General features: G+C 40.8%; 1 long non-coding RNA gene and 3 other non-coding genes across 4 annotated transcripts; 3 read left to right on the top strand and 1 right to left on the bottom strand.

The window, feature by feature from the left end:
• The first annotated feature begins 4,539 nt into the window (after nucleotides 1-4,539).
• Nucleotides 4,540-4,646, top strand: TRNAL-CAA (transfer RNA leucine (anticodon CAA)). Its single transcript has 2 exons — nucleotides 4,540-4,577; nucleotides 4,601-4,646. It is a non-coding gene; the product is annotated as a tRNA-Leu (tRNA).
• A 3,430-nt stretch (nucleotides 4,647-8,076) lies between these two features.
• On the top strand, nucleotides 8,077-10,283 carry LOC113616242 (uncharacterized). The gene is made up of 2 exons (XR_003431254.1): nucleotides 8,077-8,730; nucleotides 9,906-10,283. It is a non-coding gene; the product is annotated as an uncharacterized LOC113616242 (long non-coding RNA).
• On the top strand, nucleotides 8,960-9,064 carry LOC113616263 (U6 spliceosomal RNA). Its single transcript, XR_003431259.1, has one exon. It is a non-coding gene; the product is annotated as a U6 spliceosomal RNA (small nuclear RNA).
• A 1,148-nt stretch (nucleotides 10,284-11,431) lies between the features above and the next one.
• On the bottom strand, nucleotides 11,432-11,504 carry TRNAR-CCG (transfer RNA arginine (anticodon CCG)). Its single transcript has one exon. It is a non-coding gene; the product is annotated as a tRNA-Arg (tRNA).
• Nucleotides 11,505-12,300: the final 796 nt, after the last annotated feature.

Here is a 12,300-nt window from a genome sequence, read left to right as displayed (position 1 = left end):
GAGGTGGAACACATGACCATATACATCATATCCTGCCTCACAATATCTATGGATTATGCTTTTCCACATGGGAAGGCAGAGCAGAAACTGAAGGCTTGGAGTGCCAGTCTGTTGACCTGGGACGTTAACAATAACTCTGTCTACTCTAGACTCAGGATTTGCGACTGGAAAACTAGGTGAAGAGACCCAGTCAGAATCGCATTCCAGTTTCACTTAATGTAGTACATTGGGGCAGGGAGGAAAGATAAGAGCCCACAAAGAGGGCACTTTGCTTGTACCAGTCCAAGAAAATGTGCCCCTAGGATAGACTCCCTGGTCCTTGCTGCTGGACTGATGGAGCTGTCTCCAGGCTAACTTAAAGGGTCTCACATTGGGTCTGCTTCATCTCCAGTAGACCCAGTGCTTTAGGAGCAGCATCTTGAATTTTTATTAACAGCAGCACCTGGAGCAGTGATAAGCAGCCTTGTTGGATTCAGCAGAGCTACTTCCAGTTTGAACTGGGATCTACTACAATAGTGAATCTTAACAATGCTGAGTGAAAAAAAATGTCTTAAAAAACTCTACCTTGGGCTTCCCTGGTGGCGCAGTGGTTGAGAGCCTGCCTGCCGATGCAGGGGACACGGGTTCGTGCCCCGGTCCGGGAAGATCCCACATGTCGCAGAGCGGCTGGGCCCGTGAGCCATGGCCGCTGAGCCTGCGTGTCCGGAGCCTGTGCTCCGCAACGGGAGAGGCCACAACAGTGAGAGGCCCGCGTACAGCAAAAAAAACAAAAACAGAAAACTCTACCTTACGATACCCTTCTTATAATATGAATAAAAGGACTGTGGTTACCAATGGGGTGTGTGGGAGGATGGGATAGAGGAGGAGGATGTGTGTGGACGTGTTTCGTACTGTTTATCATCTGATTCTTTTGGGTGGTGGGTTTAGAGTTATTAAAAACAATTTTTTTAACCTGCCATTTTGAATGAAGTTAAATGAACCTTGTAAATGATTCTAAATTTACTCATCTGCAGAAAGGTAAGCATTTGAATTAGTATAGTCACAATATGGACCCCTTTAGGCAAACATGGGCCCAGTAGCATTCTTTGGCTCCTCTCTGGTTCTTTCCTCAGAACATTTGAAGTTGTTAATTACACATTAGGCCTTCAACAGCTCATTCTTTTGTTCTTTTGCCGGCCCCGGGAAAACTGTGTTTGTCTTCAGCTGCTCTAGTTTTTTCTGATACTGACCCAGCAGGTACAGAAGAGCATCTACCCCAAGAGCAGACAAGGCCTAGAAGGGACATGTTCAGAGAATGAAAGGGAACTGGGCATGGCCCCTGCCATCCAGGATATGCAGTTGAGAAGATGAGAGAATACACATGACAAAGGCAACACTTAAAAGCACTAAGAAATTAAGAGCAAAGCTAGCATATAGTAAATAGATCCATTTGTTAATACCTTCAGTTATCTGTGATCCTGACCGAAGTATGGATGGAAGTCGCACATCTCTCAGCAAAATAAAAAACAACTCGAAAGCTTAGTGTACCAATGGTGGGTGGATTGCTTCTTCACAAATGCGAGACAATGATTCTTTGATTCAGATACACAATTAACCAGCGTTAATTGTGCCCCGGCTGAACTTGACTATTGAGAATACAAGAGAACATGACCCTGTCCTTGGAAAAGTTAATAAAGTCAATTAAGAGGAGAAAAAATAACATGAAAAAGTGGAGATCGACAAAAGACCATTTGCGGATAAGTAAAACATTGTGTGCTGTAGGAGACCTCATTGTGGACCACGGTAGTGGGAAGAAGCTGAACACTTAGGTCTAATTTCTTCTTCAGTGTGCTTTTTCTTGAGGCTGAGAGGCTGGTACCTAGTAACTTGGTCCTGCAATAAATTTTGACTTGATCATGTAATTAAATCACTACACTCCTGAACCTCCTTTAACCCAGTAGTTTGTTTTTCTTTTGACAATCCATTTGTTTAATTTTTTTAAACATCTTTATTGGATTATAACTGCTTTACAATGGTGTGTTAGTTTCTGCTGTATAACAAAGTGAATCAGCTATACATATACATATATCCCCATATCCCCTCCCTCTTGCGTCTCCCTCCCACCCTTCCTATCCCACCCCTCTAGGTCACAAAGCACCAAGCTGATCTCCCTGTGCTATGTGGCTGCTTCCCACTAGCTATCTATTTTACATTTGGTAGTGTATATATGTCCATGCCACCCTCTCACTTCGTCCCAGCTTACCCTTTCCCCTGCCCGTGTCCTCAAGTCCATTCTCTACGTCTGCGTCTTTATTCCTGTCCTGCCCCTAGGTTCTTCAGAACCATTTTTTGGTGTTTTTTTTTCAGATTCCATATATATGTGTTAGCATATGGTATTTGTTTTTCTCTTTCTGACTCACTTCACTCTGTATGATAGACTCTAGGTCCATCCACCTCACTACAAATAACTCAATTTCGTTTCTTTTTATGGCTGAGTAATATTCCATTTTATGGCTGAGTAATTTCTATGTGAGGTCTTTGTGAAGAATAATGAGAAAGCTCAACCAAACCAGTGTAGATTATTCTAGGGGAAGTGACTTTGCTAGGATATTAACAAAGTAGCTTAGATTTCATATTGTGCAAACAATACATGAATATGACAATATTGCCCCAGGTACAGTTCCACATAAAACAGTCAAGAGATTCATTTCAAGGTTGGAAATTAAAGCCTGTTATTTGGGACTTCCCTGGTGCGCAATGGTTAAGAATCTGTCTGCTAATTCAAGGATACACGGGTTCGAGCCCTAGTTCGGGAAGATCCCATATGCCCACCACAAGTACTGAGCCTGCACTCTAGATAGAGCCCACGAGCTACAACTACTCAGCCTGCGTGCTGCGACTACTGAAGCCGGAGTGCCTAGAGCCCGTGCTCCGCAACAAGAGGAAACACCGCAATAGGAAGTCTGCGCACCACCAAGAAGAGTAGCCCCCACCCCCACGCAACAACAAAGACCCAGTGCAGCCAAAAATAAATAAACTGCACTTACCAAAATTGAAAAAACAAATAATTTTTAAAAACTGGATAAACTGATCTAGTGATTCCACTTCTAGAAATAATTATGGATATTTGAAAATATTTATGCAAGGATGTTCTTTAGAGTATGTCTCATGAAAATGAAAAAAAATAATCGTATGTTCAACAATATCCATTCGATATGGGATAATTGCAGTACTTTGCAATTTTAAAAATTATAAATATTTAAGAAGTTACAGTCGCCTCGTCGGGAATCACTTGCGGGACAATTATAGCTTATGAAAGAAAACAGAGCAAATCTCAAATCTTGAGGGGAGGGAAATTAGGAAACTATTTTCCCCTATACTTCTCACTCCCCATTTTCTCTATCAAAAATAGCATATGAAACCAAGGGAGTCTAGAAATCTCAGGTTCTACCGAAATTAAAACTATTTCTTTTTATGCAGAAAACAGAACTAACGTTTGCCATACATAAAGAAAAAGGAAAACCTTTGTGTATCAATAAATACAAAAGGTAACCTATCGGGGCAAAATCTACTTAAAATTCCCAAATCTATGTTTCTACTGTCTGAACTTCACAGCCCAAACACAGCAGTTGAAACAAGTGAGTCAAATATACTTGTTGAGTTCCTACCATGTATGCCAGGCACGGTCCTGGGCAGGCACTGGGCCTACAAAGGTTATTTTCGCAGTTTCCCTGACCCCTAAGGACTCTCAATCTAGTTGGAGGAATGATTTCTTATTTTTTAGTCTCAGAATTTCATTAAAATATGTGACCTTCCAGACTCAGAGCTCAGATTACTTTTCACAAAGCTGAGAAAGCTGGAAAAGTCTGAGTCAGGAGATGTGGCACGTCCCTCATTTTCCCCCCGCTATCCCCCTTAAAAATCGCCATTTTATCCACGACCTGGCAATGGACGCCATGGAGACTTTCACTCCGGAGTATCTGTGAGTGACCAGGAAGGTGAGGAAGCAAGCGTGTCGCTCCCAGAGTTTCTCTGGACCTGGGACAGGTCAATCCCTTGGGGCAGAAACTGGCTTTGTCAAGTCTACACCGGCGGGAGCTGTCGCGCCCTACAAGGATTTTCTCAGGCTGTTCCTCGGCTGTCACTTTCGGAGCCCAAAACAAACACTTCTCGAGTGGCAAGGCAGATCTGGGGACGAAAAGGAACCTAATAGAGAAGATAAAATGGTTCATGCCCTAGAATCGGGGTCTTTTGCTACATTTTTGGTGATGTTCCTCACTGTCTTCAAAAGAAAGCAAGCCTAGGGCGAGGCTAACTACGCTCAACATTTCGGTAAAGATTAGAGGCTGGAGAACCCACCAAGCGACCTGAGTTAAATAATGTTCTTTTTTCCCTTCCCTCCCGAAATATGAGCTGTCTTCCTTTTCAGTCCACAGGTGGCCTTTTATTCTCGGAGCGTTAGCTGGCGACTCGGACGTAAACCCTTCTCTGGAGTGTACGTCACAGAGACGCTGCTCTTTGTGTCTATTTCAATAGAAAATCTCGCCGCTTTCGTAGGGTGTCAGGATGGCCGAGTGGTCTAAGGCGCCAGACTCAAGTTGAAGCTTCCCTACATTGGGGATTCTGGTCTCCGTATGGAGGCGTGGGTTCGAATCCCACTTCTGACACACCCTTTTTTTCCCTTCCCCTAATTTCCAAAACAAAAATACTGACAAGAGCAATATGTATAAGCAATTTATCAACTCACTGTGTTACAAACTGACTTTCAAAAATTTCTCACAGGGACTGTTAACGCCAAAAATATTAAAAGCTGAAGCATCGCGATATTTTTTGGAAGCCACGCTATTTGGAGCGAAAACGCTTAATAAAGACCGGAGAGTACTACAAGAGGTTGGTTTTTCTGAGGCATCGCGAGATAATCTAGAAACAGCGAGTTTTGGGAACCCAGATAGTTCCCTTCGCTTTGGTGCTGGAGGAGAAAGGGGGCAATGGTCCGGTACCCTGCCTGCTTATTTATCCGGCTCATCCACTTTGTTGCAGACCCAGGCCCTGCCCTGAATACTTCCTGTAGCACTTTGCTACCAACCCCACTCCCCTCTGGCTCATGGCAGTGCTGTCTGCAAAGAAATCTTATATAGATCCTCCGGTCTCTTCTCCATTTTCAAAAGTCATGTACTAGTTCTCAAACATTTCCTTTGTAAATTATGCACAGTCACACTCACGTTGGCGTCTGATAATTATTTTGTTTCCTCAGTCAAAACTGAGTGCCGTTGTAACTCCTGAATTAAATGTGGAAGTTATACTTTCCTCCTCCAAATCTAACCACCATCAGTATTTTACTATATTTCTTACACTCCTGTTTTCTCTGCATTCGTGTATATATATTCATAAATATTTTGTTCGTTTTTACAGAAATACAGTCACACGAAACATACCATTCTCTCACACATTATTTCGCTTAATAGATCTTGAGCTCTTTCCACGTGAACACTTAATCTTTTTCCTTACAAAGGAAATGTTGCAAATCATTCCACAGGATAGGTAGATCCTATTTCATTTATCTAATTTTTTTTTTCTCAACGTTCACTGTATTTATAATTACCATTCTTTCAACAAATATTTAATGAGTGCTTATTATGTACCAGGGGATGCGGCCCTGGTGCTGTGGCAGTAGAATAGAATAGGGTAGGATAGGATAGAATTAAATTTTAATTTAATGTTAAAAACAGTAAAATAAGTTTATACCCTGTGTTGCTTATATTCCAGTCAAATGACTGATTCTGCCTCAGGAACACCACATTCCAAGATTCCCTTATCTCTCAGGAGAAGAATATACACATCCCAGATCTTGAGACTAAGTATTTAATGCCAGCTATTGAAGATTCATATATACATGACCATGTATTTCTCTGTCATTATGACCACTCATGACTACTCATTTGAGCTTTGATTTTTATCCTAATAGTCAAAATGCAAGAGACTAGGCAGGTGAAAAGAAAACTTAGTTTATTTGACAATTAAATTCTCCAGAGACATTCATCAGAGACAGATCCAATTGTTTGATCTGAGAGGTCACATTCTGAATTCAGATGGCTGGAACCAAATGGTTTCAAGTATACATTTTAAAAGAAGGTAAAATTATGACTTTCACACTAATGAAAACAAATATATGTCAAAGACTACTTAATTCATGAAAAATGTAACAACCAGTAAGATGTTACAACTGGTACAAAAGAAAATTCAAAATATCACATATTTATAGACAATTGTAATGTTGGAATAAATTTACAAATGGATTTTTTTAACCTGTCAATTTCAGGGCAATGATCAATTGCATTCCACTAAACACAGTTCACTTGCATTTCTGTGGATGAAAATCATTTGCACTATTATCAGTTTTCTACAACTTAAGAGTTGTAAGACACTTCAAATCTATGAAAGTTGTTCTTATGGGCTGAATATGTTCCCTCCCCCCTCCCCCCAATTCGTTTGTTGAAACCCTACCCGCTAATGTGATGGTATTTGGAGATGGGGTCTTTGGAAAGTAATGAGGATTAGATGAGGTCTACCCTCATGAAAGGGATTAGTGTCCTGAGAGAGAGCTTACTTCCTCACTCTGCTCTAAGAAAACAGCCTTCTACAACCAGGAAGAGGTTCCTCACTGGAACCCTGACCTCTCGGACCACCCTGATCTCAGACTTTCTAGCTTCTAGAACTGTAAGAAAGAAATTTCTGTTATTTAAGCCATCCAGTTCATGATATTTTGTTATAGCAGCCCAATCTAAGACAGTTGCCCTAGACAAAATATTGAGTATAGTTGCCTGTGCTATACAGTAGGTCCTTGTTGGTTATATATTTTATATATGGTAGAACATTCAAGTGCTTTATATGTACGTTTTTCAGGTATTTTTATTTTCATTAACATCAGGATAGTGATGACAAGAGAGAAAAGGAAAAATAGGAGAGGGGAAAATGACTAAAATTTCTATCTAATTCAATCACTTATGGTTTGAAGTGTTAGCCTTTGAACTTTGACCCTTGACCTATTAGTGTCTTCTGTGAAAGCTTCCTCTTTCTTACTTCCTTTCCTCCTTTTCTCATTTTCTCTCCTCCCCTTTTCCTGGTCACCTCCTCATAACTGACCTCCCCCACACGCTGACTCTTTTATCTTTAGCTGAAGGTGGTAGTCAAGCCTGAATTCTAAGCCACCTCTGAGAGTTACTCATTTTCCCTTGGGTATTGCCCATGTATATGTACACATGTTAATAAACTTCTGTTTGTTTTTCTCTTGTTTATCTGACTTTCATTACAGGGGACCCAGTCAAGAACTTAGAAGAATAGAGGGAAAATTATTTTTTCCTCCACTACAAATTGTAAAATTCTACAAGCCTTTTCTGGGAGAGTCTCAACCATTGTTTCATCCATAAAAGAAGTAGGAAAGCAAAGCCAGACTGGGACCTGGTTACAGATTGTGCTGAAGAGGAAAGCAATGAACATTTGTTACAGGTTTTAGAGCCCAAGTTAATCTAGAGAGGTTGTAGGATATGAGTTAAATACAATCAAGTGATGACTTTTCAAAAGCGTCAAACTGTTGAATTCTCCTGTCATAGAAGTTGAGGAAGAAACACAGTGACTGAGTAGAACTGTGAATACTTGTGGCAAAAGGCCAAGGTTGTTTCAAGTTCTTTGGAGCTATGTTCCAAAGAACATATCATAAGACCCTCTACTTCGTGCTTTACTTCCAGGATTAAATGAGACAATGTGTGCAAAGTGCATAACTCTTCGTAGCACAAAGAAAGGGGTCTGTAAATGCTATGTGTAGGTAGAGAGGCAAACAACCAGTTAACTCCGGTGGTGTCGGGGAGTAAGTTCGAAAGTTTTAGCGGCTTCTCTGCTTTCGATGCAGGAAACTGAAGCGGAGGAACCACTGAGAAGGCGAGACAGCCAACGTCCTAGAGAGGACCGGGAAGTAACCTTGGTTTTTGTAGGCTAGGCTCGCTTTACGAGTGGCCTCTTTAGGATAAGTTAATTTTTACCATCCCCATCTGGAGCTGCGGGGAGGAGGTCGGATTCACTGGCCGGAAGGGTGGGGTGAGTCAGGGGTGAGGTGGTTCTCGGCTGTGTGGAGAGCTTGGAGCTCCAGTTGGGGCCCACTTTTCTGCTCTGGCGCTCTCGGACGTTTCAAACTTGGGACTTCTTTGTGGTCCTCCGCGTCGGTCAGACTCGGGTCCAGGGACCACCTGCTTTAAGGCTCGTCTGCACACTTTCTGCAGATCCTCAGCCCCTCTTCCCCTTCTCAGAGGTGGGTGGGTGGGACTGAAAGTGCCAAGCTTCTAATCTCTTGGTCTTTCTGGTGACCAGCCTTATTCTGAGTCTATCTAAGGGCACCACCCTAAGTTACCTCATTAGGATAAGAGCAAGGATAAGGATAAGATAAGGATGTGACTGACAAACCACACTCCTATCACTATGAAATCCCAAGAGTTTGAGGAGCTTTGTGCCAGGAACCAGGGACAAAGACCACATATATCTATTATACCACCCTCACTTAACATTAGCAAATCCATCAGGGCATGCCCAGGCATGAGTTGGCTGGAGCTTGGTTTAGCAGAGATAAAAGTTTACAGTCATACTCCTTCAGGAAAGAGTCTCACCCAGTGACCAGTTCCAAGGTCCAGCCTGACTCTTAGGCAAGAATGAAGCATATTTCATTTGAGCCCATAGATATTTGAAAACTTTGAAACTCAGAAGGTAGGTGAAATATTGGAAGTGTTCATTCACTCTGAGACTTCCCTTGTAAAAATAGTGTTTTGTAATATTCATGATTCCCTGCTTTCTGTCTCAGGAAAAGATGCTCATTATATCCAGAAAGGTTTATAAAACACATGATTGTGTACTAGCTAAAAATTGATTGGAGGGTAATAGGGAATGAGTACCTGACTTGTTTGGCTTTTAAAGTGTGGGTAAATAATGCAGAATCATGCTCGCTTCAACAGCACATATACTAAAGTTGAAAATGATACAGAGATTAGCATGGCCCTTGCTCAAGGATGACACGCAAATTTGTGAAGCGTTGCATAATTTTAAAAGAAATTAAAAGTGAAAATATCAGTAAATGGGAGTTTGACTAAGCTATCCTCAGAATGATACATTTCATCCTAGCCACTGAGTTCATATGATGCACCTAACCAGTACTAACCAGTGTAAAGCATGTCTAAGATTTAAAAGGTGAAGTTAAAATTCAACTAAATTGTGGATAGCTCCAGCTCAAATTTAAAAAGATACTTTAAAAAAATGTGGAATACCCAGCATAGAAATTAGGTTCAGTGGGGACCAAACTATAACCACTACAACACAGGCCCAGTATCTCCACTGATGAGTAGATATACAGTTGTCCCCTGCTATCCATGGAGGATTGGTTCCAGGACCCCAGTGGATACCAAAATCGATGGACACTCAAGTTCTGTATATGAAATGGCATAGTTATTTGCTTATAACCTATACACATTCTCTTACATACTTTAAATCATCTCTAGATTACTCATAATACCTAATAGAGAGTAAATGCTATGTAAATAGTTGCTGGTGCATGGCAAATTCAAGTTTTGCTGTTTGGAACTTTCTGGAATTTTTTTCAGAATATTTTTGATATGGAGTTGGTTTAATCCATGGTTGCAGAACCTGCAGATATGGAGGTCTGACTGTAAATGAGATGAGTGTGGTACACCATCAGAGCGTTCCTAGGAAAGCAATAGTACAAGTCGCCAAATCTGATTTCTCTTTGAAATTTAGTAGAGTATTCAGTTAACTCATCAGCTCTAGTATCATTCAGTTTCTTATAAATTTGTTGTAGAACAGTAGCACTTTATTGAAATGACACATTGAAAATTCCTATTTTAACCCCATTTCATCCATTTTTATTACAGAAATCTCCCTTTCATGGAACATGAGGTGAGAAAGAGACTATATTTCACCACTTAAAATAGCATGCCTGTACTTCTCTGGTGGTGCAGTGGTTAAGGATTCACCTGCCAATGCAGGGGACACAGGTTTGAGCCCTGGTCTGAGAAGATCCCACATGCCATGGAGCAATTAAGCCATGTAGATCTGGACTATGTATCTTTGGTGAACTTTATGTAACTTGTCACCGTGTCATTTTGATGAATGATCCTTTGTCTTGAAAATGTGTATAACTGTATCACTGACCTCTAACAAGCAGAACAGTCCTCAGAATTTTCTGAAAGACTGTCTCCCGGGTTATAATCCTTATGTTGGCCTGAATAAAATTCTCTTTTTCTTCTTTAGATGGACTTGATTAATTTTTCATCTACATTTGTATAAGTGGAATCATACAGTATTTGTCTTTTTGTGACTGGTTGATTTCACTTAGCATAATGTCTCCAAGGTCTATCCATGTAGTAGCATGTGACAGAATTTCCTTCCCTTTTAAGACAATAATATTCCATGGTATATACCATATTTTGTTTATCCATTTATCCTTCTAAGGTTGTTTGGGTTTAATTTCACCTCTTGGCTATTGCGAATAATGCTGCTATGAACATGGGTGCAAGTATCTCTTTGAGACTCTGCTTTCAATTCTTTTGGATATAATACCCAGAAGTGGAGTTGCTTGCCGGATCATACCATAGTTCTATTTTTAAATTATTTGAGGAAACTCCGTGCTGTTCAGATCCATTTATGGCATTTGCACTCTTGCTAAAACTAAACCTATCATGGCTACGTAGAAGTTGCTCCAGAGTACAGTTCAATTGGAATAAAAGCCTTTGGTGGCTTTTGCCTTTAGGCTTCTCTCTGAGATTGCTGTTTGGGAGGTAGAGGCCGTTATATTTAAGGTAGCTAATGAAAATCTGGAGAACACCTATTTCAAACCATTCAGAGCCACAGTAGTAGAGAATCCTAGCAGACACCTTGTTTCCAGAAATTTAACTCACCATTACCCCATTTAATTGATTTTTTAAGTGACCCCTTCCCTCCACCCCACCACGAAAAAAGTTTGGTATTTTAACTTTGAAAAGACCAAGTGCCTTCATATTCTCAGCGAGTTAGCACTATTATCCTTATGCCAGGAATAATAAAACTCTGTTTAAAGGAGCCGCCATCCCTTATTTTTGATCTCAGCCCGTTGCTTATTTCTTTGATAGGACGTGAAACAAATTTTAGTTATTTTGTTTCTGTTTATTTGATTTCATTTGTTGGGTCCGGTAGAAAGTAAGCTCCTTGAGGACACGTGGTATTTCCTCCTTGTTCATTTGTAAAGTACTCGTCACACACCAGGCCTCCAATATCTAAATGTTATATAAGAGTTTATTTATTGAACTCACATCAGCAACAAGAAGGGAAAGGAAGCAAATCAGATTTTAAATATCTTCCAAGCTTTATCCAACCCGGCAGTGAATGAGACCAGCAAAGGGAAAAAAGGGGAAAAGAACGACGACCACGAAGGGACTCGAACCCTCAATCTTCTGATCCGGAATCAGACGCCTTATCCATTAGGCCACGCGGCCAGCTGACGGGAGCTGTTTCTCACGTAGCGTACAAAAGGTATGCAAACAGGAGGGGGAGTGGGCTTTTCTACCGCGGATTCTGAAGATCTAGCTAAACAAGAGTTCTCAAAATTCACCAACAGTTAAAAACTATTTCCAACACCGTCTAAAAGTTGTAAAAACTAATACATAAATGTCAGGAACTGTTAGACGGTTCATCGTTGTGGACCCTGTTGAAGTCTTTGATTAATGACTTCGAGAGGTGGGGTAGAGAGGAAGACTTTGAGTCTAGAGCTGATGCTGCATCCCTTATGGAAAACAGCAAAGAGGAAGGAGTGAGCACAGATGGTGCATTCGGAGGGGAGTCTGAAAGGAATAATGGAGGTGCTGAAGGAAGGACAGAGATAGCCTGGAAGCTTCGTAGAAGGTTTTCCTGTAAGTGCAAGGTTAGCTTAAGCCTAGAAAGGAATAGTTTATTCAGTATATATATATATATATATATATATATATATATATATATATATATATATACACACACACACACACATATACGCTTGTAGGTTTAAAAAGAACGGAGTGAATGGACGCTGTCAAGGAACTTGGTGATTTCCATGCTTGACTTGGATACGTCCCAAATTTGACTTGTTTTTGACAAGAAGATGTCCACTGGTTCGTTTATGGGTTAAGCCACAGAGCAATAGGGTTTTTTGAAAGAACCATGCTCATCAAAAGTGTGGGTGGAATAGGAAAGATGTGAAACGTCCAGCCCTAGAAGTAAAGCAGTAACACTCATGTATCCATTTACTCAATGGTTTTG

Source organism: Aethalodelphis obliquidens, unplaced genomic scaffold (genome assembly GCF_003676395.1).
Source record: "Aethalodelphis obliquidens isolate GAN/ISIS:26980383/991018 unplaced genomic scaffold, ASM367639v1 scaffold133, whole genome shotgun sequence".
NCBI classification, from domain to species: Eukaryota; Metazoa; Chordata; class Mammalia; order Artiodactyla; family Delphinidae; genus Aethalodelphis; species Aethalodelphis obliquidens.
This window is presented reverse-complemented; position numbering and strand designations above follow the sequence as displayed.